The 12,558-nt window shown below is 34.7% G+C and overlaps 1 long non-coding RNA gene across 1 annotated transcript in view; it reads right to left on the bottom strand.

The window, feature by feature from the left end:
• Positions 1-1,007: 1,007 nt before the first annotated feature.
• LOC147914619 (uncharacterized) overlaps positions 1,008-12,558 on the bottom strand; it is a 26,530-nt gene continuing 14,979 nt past the window's right edge. The window contains exon 3 of the long non-coding RNA XR_015555055.1: positions 1,008-1,112. This is a non-coding gene — a long non-coding RNA (uncharacterized LOC147914619). The remainder of the gene's footprint in view (positions 1,113-12,558) is intronic.

Genomic DNA, 12,558 nt, shown 5'->3' with positions numbered 1-12,558 from the left:
TTGGAGGCTCACATGCAAAAAGAGGAAGATTGGCAGTGGATGGTAGCTCAGGGGGAGTCTTCCTCAGCGAAAAAAAAAAATCTTAGCTCTCGCCCATCATCTACACTGTTGCCCGGATGACCATAAATCAGACACTCTTGCTTAAAAATTTGGCCTGAAAATACAGTTCAAACTACACAAAGGAAGTTAATTTTCAATATAGGCTTACCATATCTCTCTCACTTCATATTTCTGCTATTCTCAGCAATAAACTCTGTTTTCACCTTAGCAGACCTCTCATAATGGACTCTCCCCCTCCCACCTCTTTGCTTAATACATTCTACCTTGATTGTTCTCAGCATTGGTTGGATGAGAATAGGGTGGAACTCAAGTCTAAGAGAGGAGTATCAGGATCTAACATGACTGAGGCAAAAGACATTTATGTTCTTGGAAAGGAGATCTAATTTAACACAGAGACACCATTACCTGGAATGATCTGATTTGGTCAGATTAGGGAATATAGAAAGCCACGTGCGGCTAACAATCTGCATGATGATAGAAGGCCTTGGGGGCTTGTATTTCTGGTGTTAACTAAGGGGAAAAAGGAATGGAAGACACAGTGAGGTTTATTCTGAGGGCACGGTGGCTATTTGATTCTAATTATATATCATTTATTGAATTTTTTCCCTCACTGCACTTTAAAGTGGTGAGACTGGCAATGTCATGGGTTGGGAGAAGATGGAAAGCATACAGCTCTGTACATTTTTCTTAAAAATGTTTTTTTCCATCTGTTCCATAGCTATAAACTACTCTCAAACAAGGTTAATCATTATAAACAGAAAATTTAAATTTGTTTATTTTGATGATTCTGTGAAATGGATATAGAGGTGATGAATAACACAGAATCTCTACCTCTTAGTATGTATCTATAATTCAATTGACCATACTTTACTATTTCTGCTCAAAAATTTAGTAGACCTTGCCATTTTCTTCCCTGCTATGGGGAAAACTCACAAAACATACCTCATTTAATCAAGAGAATCTGTGGAGATTCATGAGAGTATCACGAGTCCTCCGGGAATCTGAAGTCAGCAACTACTTGTTGTGTGGTCTTGGGCAAACTCTTTCCTCACCTATAATGAATATCACAATAGGGTCCACCTCATATGATTATTCAGAGGATTACTTAAAATAATGCATATGTACAGCACCTAGTTATGGTTCAAGTTTTTAGGATTATTGTTATTTTTTATTCTAGCAAGTTTATTAAAACTTACTCCAAGTCCTGAATCCTGTAAGTCACGTGGTATAAATTAATAAATGTTCAAAACAAAATAAATGCAATCTTGAAGAGTTGACACATGAATTCCTCTTAGGAAGAAAACTATTCTGGATAAACTCCTGGATTAGAGATGAGACCCAGGGGCAGACTTGTGTCCCCTTAACTTATTTATTCTTTCATTCATTCACACATGTATTCATTAATCAAGGGCTTACTATCAAGCATTGAAGTTATAGCAACAAACCAAACAGATAAAGCCATTGCTCTTATAAAGTTAATGTTCTAGTGGGGCAGACACACACACATGTATAGTTTCAAGTACTGATAAGTTCCATGAAGCAAATAAAACAGGGCAACAAGACAGAGAATGACTAGTTGGGGTAAGCGGCTTAGGATGGATAGGATGGTCATAGAAGGCGTCTTTTAAAAGATAACATTTGAATCAAAACCCAAATGAGGTGAGGCAGCTTGTAAAGAGAATTCAAAGCAAAGGGAAGAGCAAGTGCAAAGGAACTGGTTTGGGAACAGTCTTGGCAAGTTGACTGGGCAGGAGGAAGGGCAGGGTGGCTGGAGCTTAGGGCATGAGGGACTTTAGATTTTATTCTAATAGTAATTATTATTATTATTATTTTATTTTTTTTTTTTGCTGAGGAAGATACTCCTTGAGCTAACATCTGTTGCCAATCTTCTTCTATTTTGTATGTGGGTTGCCTCCACAACATCGCCAACTACAAGTACTGTAGATCCATGCCTGGGAACCAAACCTGGGCTGTCAAAGCGGCGCGTGCTAAACTTAACCACTAGGCCACGGAGCTGGCCCTGCAATTCTTTTTCTAATAACCATAAAGGAGTGACTAAGCTGTTCTGAATGAGATAATAAGAGGGTTTATTTAAATTAATCCATATACTATTAATTCAAAATAATTTATTTAAATTAAACTTAATTGACAGTACTGAGGTATAAAACTGAAAGGAAAAGCCATTCCCACTAGCCTAGTGCCTCTCCCTAAAAGAAACTGCTACTATTTGCGATATCCTTCCAGTTCAAAATATGTTTATTTACTTCCAAAAATGAAAACATACCACAGACATCATTTTTCACCTTGATTTTTGTATTTCATAATATCTCTTGGAGACTTTTCCTTTCAAAGGAATTCATATTTTCATTATTTTTAAGTAACTTCTCAATATCACACCGTATGAATTATCCAGATTGATTTAATCAAGCTCTTGTATAAGGAAACTTTATTTCCAATTTTTGCTATTACAAACAATGTTATTATCTAAATCTTGGGGTGTATATATAAATTCATGAATTTATCCCAAAGCACACTTCCAGAGGGGCGGAAGGACTGGTGGGAATGCCCACCAAGAAGGATGGCTGAAAGAATCAAGGTGGCCTTACACTAAATGTGAAGTCATCTAACAGTAGTGTAAATGTTTTTGCCCTCTTAATCCCCCCTTGTCCCAATCTTCCAGAAAGTACTCTACACTCACGAATGTTTCATGTGAGGAGGCTACATTTTTGTTTTGTAAAAAAAGAGAGATTCAGAATCTAAATCTGAAATGATTTGGTGGGTAAAAGAGACAAGAAACACAGAAAGAAGGTTGGAGGAAGAGTAACCGTGAGAACTCAAGCTACCTGGATTTCACTGATATTTTGAAAAGTGTTTCGGCCTTCCACATGGTGGGTATCAAGATTCAAGGCAATCTTATCTAGATCTCAAGGAGGACAAGGTGGCCCCAGCTGACATCTGGGTTACATATTTAATGCCCAAACATTCAAGGAGGAGGGAATCAGTCAAGCTGACTCTTTTGATTTCGTATAAACAAATAACCAATTGATGGACTGATTGCTTCCCTTGTTTTGGATTTCTATATAAACAATCACATGCCAGTGATCAAAAATAAAGCATCATCTTCAAATTCAGAGCAATGTAGGACCATGCTATATTGTTCATAGCAATCTATGTTCTAAAGAACAATGTATCTACTAAAGCCGTTCTTCCCATTTTCCCAAGGTACCAAAAACAACATCAATTACAGGCAAATAATTATCACTTCTCCAGAATACAAATAACCTCATTCATAATTTTGGCTTCTTTGCTTTTCTTCCTTCTGTCAGTAGTGTGGCAATTTTATTATTCATTGTTATTCACGATAGGGTAGGTTGAGAAAAAAAGAACAGAAACCCATATTGATATTTTTAGCTGCTTTACTAAATGTTTAAGGACAATACCAATATTTTGATTAAATAAATTGAGGGTTCTTATGTTTTTTTCTATGTTTTCATTCCATGTCTTGAAAATAAATACTGTCTCAACTATCAAAAATGAGCCAATTATTATCCGCTCTCCTAAATAAATGGTTTAGAATGACATTCAATAGCATTTAGTTGTCTCTGCGTATTAAAAAAAAGTCATTATACATTCGTTGTGGAAAAAATATATAGATTGATAGATAAGTAGGTAGGCAGACAGATAGACGGATAGATAGATAGATAGATAGATAGATAGATAGATAGATAGATAGATAGATAGATAGATAGACGTAAGAAAAAAAACCTGACTGGCTTCCTCTGCTTATTTGTAGTTCCTACATTTCTATACTGTTTTGGAAAATGAGACCTTACTAAATTACATGGATGTTAAACTAAAACCTGGATTATCAAAGTAAATCAGGGGCTGGCCCGGTGGCATAGTGGTTAAGCTCACGCGCTCTGCTTCAGCGGCCCGGGATTCACCAGTCCAGATCCTGAGCACAGACCTGCATACCGCTTTTCGAGCCATGCTGAAGTGGCATCCCACATAGAAGAACCTACAACTAGAATATACAACTATGTACTGGGGCTTTGGGGAGAAAAAAAAAAAGTAAATCATAAAATCTACTCCTGTAAATATCCTTTAATACTTATTATAAATGTCGGATTATATAGCTATACCCTTATCCAAAATCAGAAAAAAAATGACTGTTTCAATGTTTTCTAATTCCCATGGCTTCAATTATCATCTACTATTCAAAACCTATATCTAATCTTTCTTGATTCCTCTCCTGAATTGCAAACCTGCATATCCAACTGTGTACTAAAAATAACCACTTAGAGTTCCCATGTATATCTCAAAGTCAACAAGTCCAAACTTAAGAATGAATGAAACTTAAGAAAGCTTGTTCACTTGAAATCAACTCTTCCTTCTGTTTCTCATTTTAGTTAAGGGCAGCACCATCCACCCAACCAATTGATCAAGCACAATATCTTCTCCTCTTCTCTCTCATTCTCCAAAGCCAGTCACTAAGTCTTGTTTAATTTGCCTTCTAAATATTTCTTGGCTCAATTTACTTCTTTCCCTCCTCACTGTTTCTGGCCTAACTTAGATCACTACTTCTCTCAGCTGGGTGACATAGTCTGCATGAATGGTGCCCCTGGAGTTGTAGAGAAAACATTTGGAGCCCTTCTAGCCTCATTTTTCATCATCCTCCTCTCAAACTCTACTGAGTAGCATATTAAACATCTTTTAACTCCTTAAACTTCTCATACTCTTTTACTTTGGAGCTCCAGACAAGCTTTAATTTTTGCCTAGTGTATATAGCATATATAAGATGCATACATGTAGAAAGTTTACATATAGGCTATATATATGTATATTACATATGCTACACGCACACACAGATATATATATATATAATTTGCTCTGAGATATTCTTTTTTTTTTTTTTTTTTTTTTTTTAAAGATTTTATTTATTCAGTTTTTTCCCCCCAAAGCCCCAGTAGATAGCTGCACGTCATAGGTTCACATCCTTCTAGTTGCTGCACGCGGGACCCGGCCTCACGTTGGACGGAGAAGTGGTGCCTCGGGGCGCTCCCGGGATCCGAACCCGGGCCGCCAGCATCAGAGCGCGCACACTTAACCGCCAAGCCACGGAGCCGGCCCTGCTCTGAGATATTCTTTATCATCACCCCTATGATTACCACCAAGGCTGGTTTGGGGGTCCCTCCACTATAAGCCCAAAACATCTGTTACTTTCTAATCAGAGCACTTATTACTTTTATTATAATTATTCATTTGCCTGACTATGCCCTCCCGTGGCATCAAGGATGTGTATCTTTTTATTATTATGTTTTCAATATCTAACACAATTATCAGGATAGACACTTAGGAAACGTTTCCTAAGTGAAAGAACGAATGGATCAACGAATCCTGCTGGCCCTTCGTATTTGCCGGTTCCGTATCTGGGGATCAAAGGGGCTACAATGGTTGCGTCTGTGCTGAACATGTACAGACTTTTTTTTCTTATCAGTATTCCCTAAACAGTATAACAACCATTTACGTAGCATTTGCATTGTGTTAAGTATTATAAGTAATGTAGAGATGATTGAAAGGTTTTCAGGTTGTGCGTAGGTTATATGCAAATACTATGCCATTTTATATAAGGGACTTGAGCATCTATGGATTTTCACATCCGAGGGAGGTCCGGAAACCAATACCCTGTAGATACCAAGGGACAACTGTATATGCTAATTTTTCAGGCAAAAATATGATAAGAAAATGGTCAAGACCTTATTCAAACCAAGAATTATGGTGAGGTAGGAGGTATTTGTAGATAGAGTTAATGTCATTATTACTTTCCATCTGTAAGATAAATTGTAGTGCTTTTTATTCATCTCCAAAAGCTGAGCGTTGTTAACACTGTCTCTGCAAGTAGAAATGTTCAAGAAGAGGCTAGGATCCATGGCATGCCATTTCCTAAGTTCACCATGTTTGGAGATGACAGCTAAGCTCTAGCTGAACAGAGCCAGACAACTCCCAAAGATATAACTAAAAACACTCAAGTTGCCAGCAAATTGTTTTCCAAAAGAATGATTATTAAGACAACAAAATCATGTAAATAAGAAATGGAAAAAGCATGATAGGTCATCTAATCTCTCCTGTGAGAATACTCTCTTAAATGTCAGCCTCAGTGCTCATTAGGGTGAATTTCAAGTACAGCCAGGGATGTGAATCCCACCTTTACCCTCGGGAGGCTATTGTGCAAACCAAAAGTTTTCTCTTGCTTCCACTTGGATAAAATGTTTAAAAATCTGTCTTTTTCTCAGTGTGTGCAGTTTACTCTAGCTTTCTCATGCCTCTATCTTTTTAGGTTTTATAAACAAAAATCAGTGGTGAGATCATCTTAGAACAGTAGTTTTCATTCAATTGAGCCAGGTTAGGAGCTGCAAATTTACTCTTTCTACTTAAAGGTATACCTAATAGCAACAATAATTTTTTTTCTATTCCAGGTTTAACTTGCTTTTATTTCATTCTACTGATGTTTAAAAATTGGAAGGGGTAAATAAGCCAGAATATGTCACTTCAATAGATTAAGTCTTAGTAAACTTCAAGTGACTCTTTAGGTTCATTTGCTGTGAAGTTTTAATGGAATATTGCTTAATTAAATGAACTCTTTGCTGGAGCTGGGAAATTTGCGGATGATGTAGAATGTTATGAGAGTTATTTTTGTTTATTTGTTTACCATTTTAATCCTCTTTTTCCTTGAGAATCTTGCCTGTATCATCTCAATGCTACCCTTTCATGTGGTTAAAAATATCTCTGGTTCAATGGGTAAGGAATATTGACCTTTTATCTGCCACATTTCCCAAACATTAGTCTTCTGTGTACTAGTTACCTGAATGTTGGCCATATTTTATACCACTGTACTATTTTTTACAGAATATTTTTCTTGAGATGACTTACTTGTTTTAACTTGAATATATTTTTAAGGAATATTTATGTGATGGGTTTAATCACTTGTTTTTTTCCCTAATATTCATAAATGCATATAATTTAAAACATTATTGCATCACTCCTAAAATATCTTGTAGCCCACATTTTGGGAAAACTGTTCTACCATATTCCATTATAAATCTACAGATAATTTCCTTCTTCTTTCATAAAAGACTCTAAATTTCAGAGCTATTTTCTGATAGTCTCCTACCAGTTAAAAATATGTATTATATGTATTATATTTTAAATTTGTTATACTTATGCTATTCTCTTGTTACTATAAAATCTATTTAATTTGAACAAATATAGAGAAATTACAAGCATGATTTTTAAAAATTAGAAGATGAGTTTGATTTTTTTGATATGTTTCTATTAGAGGTGATATTGCACCTATTTTAATAAGCAGGTAAGATGTATAATTAATAATACCTAAACAGCAAGTGGTACTATTTAAAATAATCTTCTCTATTGACATTAGTTATTGTCTGAATATTATGCACTTATACTTTTTCACATAACAAACATTTTCAAAAATCAACTTAAATTAAACATAAATTCTAAATTACATATTGATTCATATGAAATCTTATATTTAGGTCTAATTGCTTTCTTTGGTTACTATATTGAATACCTCTGAAAACACTTCTACTTCAAAATTATTGAGGAAAAATAGTCTTTAACAACCAATAAATACAGATTTACAAAACTTTGACCATTGTGAAAACCTGCTGCAATTATCCTCCAACTGGATCCACTGCCACCTATTATTTTTGTTTATGATCTTTTAGCCAGTTTCAAATCCATGTGACTCTGTTCTCATCCAAAGCAATTATAATTCGTTTGCAAGTAAAAGTTCACGATCCACTGTTTCAAATGCTTCACTGGAGCCCAAATACATGACGTAGGTTCCATCTTCTTCATCCAATTAGTTTTGTAACTCTATCAAAAAGCCTGTTATGATCTGGCATGATTTGTTCATTATGGACCATGCTGCTTAAGATTCAAGATTCCATTGTCTTCTAACTGCTTAGAGATTGTCCTTCAATATTTTCTCCCCTACTTCACTCCATATTGATCTATTGCTTGGTTGTGTGTAAACATTTTATTTGAGCATGTTTACAAAGAAGAAAACCTGAAGGAAAGTAACTTGTAGAATAACTTTAATTGCTTTTTTGCAAATTACATAGCATTTAAATGAGGTGCTTTGGGATCTTTGGTCTTTATTTTATATTTCTTTAATTTTACATAAAATCCTTTCTGTGAGAATTAAGGAGTTCTGCGTTATTAATTTGTGGGTACTTGCATTTTCAAAGGACAGTAAAACTAGGTTAATTAGAGAAGACCATGCTGGTTCAGAGAGTTCATGCAATAAGGCAATGGCTTCCATCATGGCTCAGATAGAAAATGAGCTAATTGTAGGGCAGAGTATAGCAAATTGGAGAGGACTTAAGGATGTCTATATGAGGCATGATAACATCAATTCATAACATTTATTTATAATATATAATTAAATATAAACATTTGAATTTTTATAAATATTTGAATGGCTATAAGATAAAATTGGTTGTAAAAGTAAAAAATTCACAACCTTTAAGATTTTCTGGTGCATCAACAGCCCATTCATGGCAATTATTGATAAGACCTGCAAAAGGAAATAATTTTAATGATATCAATTACCAATTGTACTGGCTCCGGTTTCTATGGATAGTTAAATTATTTGATTATATATGGATAATCCTAAAGCGCAGAAAAGTTTGTTTCTTTAGTGTTCCTCCTGGAAATCTGTTGATATTTGCCAATTGCATGGCAAATGTCTCTTTTTTTTAAAAAAATAAAGGAAATTTACAATACAGCAATTGTTTTCAACCTTCAAAATTATTAAAGTCTGGGAAATTAGGAATTCCCATATTATATTTTGTTCCTGTTCAGAGTAATTGAAAAACATGTTTGTGAAAAGTTAACTAAAAAAAAAATTTGCAAATTGAGTATCCATGTTTAAAATGCTTCTGGCTTTCTCAGTTACCAAAACTATTATTTTTAAAGTGAAAGCATGTACATACTTTGTTTTATCTTGATCCAATTCAGTAAGAAAGCATTTGCATTTATAATTGAAGAAAACTCTTACTTTTTAAAACTGATTAATATCTGAGCAAATTCCAGGATAAGACTTAGCCACTAAAGGGCTTGGCAATTTGAAATTTAATTAAACATTTGTAAAATGATCCTATTAATTGCTAACGGGGGCAGGAGGTGGGTGTTCAAGGACAATCAAAGAAAATGAAAAATTCATTTGATATTTTTCCAATCAAATAGCTAATTTCTGTAGAATGTTATGAAATTATAAATGAGAAATAGTAATGAACTTTTGTGAATTTAAATACACGTGATTTAAAGGCTAACTAGAGTGCAATATTAAAATAGTATGGAATAAACTGAAAATAATATTTTTAATAGAAAAATTAGTTGTAACACTTTCTATTTGAATAGTTGCATCCCCTTCAAATTTGCTTACTGAAAATGTGTTTATTTCCTTCAAGATTTCAATAAAAAACACATAATGACTCCAATTCTCAAAATTTTAATAGTTATTTTCAACATTTAATAATGAGAACTTATTTTTTAAAGTCTTTTTTTATTGTTCTTAATGATTAAAAACATTTAATGATTAAATATTTCCCACCAAAAGTGTTACGTTTTTATGTTGTAGTCACATAAATGAGCATACCATGACAATACAATAAAAACAATATTGACAATGATGATCAATTGGACAACACGATAGATCCCAAAGCAGGTAAAATGGCCCTTATGCCTTGGTCACCTCAGTTTCACATAGCTAGTACTCAATCTAAGTTGTACAGTGAATACACTAATTTCAGAAAGTTTAAATTTTTATATTTTTTCCACTTAGAAGAAAATCTATATTTTCATTTTTAACAATAGAAACTCTCGATTCATAGATACAAACAAAACACTGTCACTGAATTAAGATATGTCTGATTTAAACACTGTCACTGAATTAAGATATGTCTGATTTAAATTCACTAGAAAAAATTTTTAAGTGTTTCCATCCGAAAACTAAAAAAGCTAATAAATATGAAAATTAAGTTCATCTCTTTGTACTTCTACTTCAAAGCATTTTTTTTGTTTTAATATAATTATTTATTTATATTATAATTTGTTTAAGGAAATTAACTCTATTGGTTCAATGATGACAGGGGCAACATCTAATTTGTTCTCTACAGAGTCCTTGGTATCTAGAACAATACATGGTATACAGTCACATGTCACTTAACGATAGGCATACATTCTGAGAAGTGTGTCGTTAGGCGATTTTGTCATTGTGCAAACATCATAGTGTACCTACACAAACCTGGATGGTATAGCCTACCACATACCTAGGCTATATGGTGTAGCCTATTGCTCCTAGGCTGCAAACCTGGACAGCATATTACTGTACTGAATACCGTAGGCAATTGCAACACAATGGTAAGTATTTGTGTATCTAAATATATTTCAACATAAAAAAAGTACAGTAAAACTATGGTATAAAAGATAAAAAATGGCACATCTGTATAGTGCACTTACCCTAAATGGTTCTTGCAGGACGGAAAGTTGCTCTGGGTGAGTGAGTGAGTGAGTGGTGAGTGAATGTGAAGGCCTAGAACATTCCTGTACACTACCGTAGAATTTATAAACACTGTGCACTTAGGCTACACTAAATTTATTAAAAAACATTTTTCTTTCTTCAATAATAAATTAACCTTAGCTTACTGTAACTTTTTTACTTTATAAACTCTTTAATTTTTTTTAACTTTTTGACTCTTGTAATAACACTCAACTTAAAACACAAACATATTATACAGCTGTACAAAAATATTTTTCTTTATATCCCTATTCTATAAGCTTTTTTTCTATTTTTAAAATTTTTTATTTTATTTTATCTTACTTTTTAAACTTTTTTGTTAAAAATTAAGGTACAAACCCACACATTATCCTAGGCCTACACAGGGTCAGGATCATCAATATCACTGCCCGCCTCCACATCTTGTCCCACTGTAAGGTCTTCAGGGTCAATAACAGGCACGGAGCTGTCATCTCCTGTGATAACAATGCCTTCTTCTGGAAAACCTCCTGAAGGAACTGCCTGTGCCTCTTTTTGAGGAAGTATCACTCTTTTCAGAAATATGTCCATGGTTGTTTGCTTGGTTTGTTTCTTTTTTTCATCATAGATTTCCTTGTAAGCAGATAATGCACCATGAACATTCCTCTCTATTAATGAAAATCTTTCAGTGTTGGGGTCGATATTTTCAAACTTTTTAAGGAGCTTGTTGAGGTCTGCAAAGGCTTCTGCTGAACCCTTCACTGTGAATTTTCTTGGGGTTTCGTCTTCTTTTTCTTCTCCTGCAGTTTCCTTTTCTCTTGCCTCTTCTTTAGCTATGCATTCCTGTTCCAGTTCCAACAATTCCTCATTAGTGAATTTTTCAGGAACCACCTCTAGGAGCTCCTCAATGTCATCATCATCCACACCCAGGTTAAAGCTGTTTACCATGTGAACCACAGCCTTGTTGATTTTTGCAACCTATTCATCTTGGCAAATCCTTTGAAGTCATGGACAAACCTCTTGAGTGTCTTCTTTCAGATGCCACTCGTAAACGCCTTGATGATATCACCCCAAACTCAAGCAAGGTTCTTGATGCAGTCATAGATGTTGTAATCCTTCCAGAATTGCATCAGTGCCTTCTCAATGTCTTCTTCAGTTGTAGCAATAGCCTGGGTGAAGGTCCTTCTTGGGTAGTAGGCCTTAAAAGCTGCTATAACTCTTTGATCCATTGGTTGGATCAAAGAGATCATGTTGGAGGGAGAAACATTCCTTTGATATATGGGTGAAGATCACCAATAAATGGAGGATGTCCTAGAGCATTATCAACAATAAGCAAAATCTTCAAAGGTATGTTATTCTCCAAACACTACTCCTCCATTTTGCTGGCATAGCAGTTCAGGAGGGCATCTTGGAAGAGGAGCTGGGTCATCCATGACTTCTTATTGCTCCTGTAGCACATTGGCAGTGTGTGCTTATTGATATGCTTGAAGGCCCTGGGGTTCTCACTGTGCCGGATCACAAGGGTTTCAATTTATAGCCTGCAACATTGCCTCCAAGCAAGACTATTACCCTGTCTTTAAAAGGCTTGAAACCTGGCATTGACTTGGCCTCCTTATGAATGAAAGTCCTTTCAAGCATCCATTTCTAGAATAGGGAGGTTTCATCCATATTGAATATTTGCTATGGCAACTAATTTTCCTCCACAATCAGCTTATCTAGAGTTTCCAAAAGTTTTTCAGCTGCCTTCACATCAGCACTCACAGACTCACCACTCACTTTCACATTATGTAATGGATAACAATTCTTAAATTGTTGTTTTAAAGAACTGAGAGCTAACAGTAAATTTAACATCGTAGTTAGGTCCAGTCTTTTCTTTCAACATTGCAAACAAATTTTTTGCTTCAGTTACAATCATCATGGTGTTGACAGCGTTA

The sequence above is a fragment of the Ceratotherium simum genome, chromosome 18 (assembly GCF_057802395.1).
Source record: "Ceratotherium simum simum isolate JZ-2026a chromosome 18, ASM5780239v1, whole genome shotgun sequence".
Classification (NCBI taxonomy): Eukaryota; Metazoa; Chordata; class Mammalia; order Perissodactyla; family Rhinocerotidae; genus Ceratotherium; species Ceratotherium simum.
Note: the sequence above shows the minus strand (reverse complement) of the source record. Positions and strands in the feature narration are given on the sequence as shown.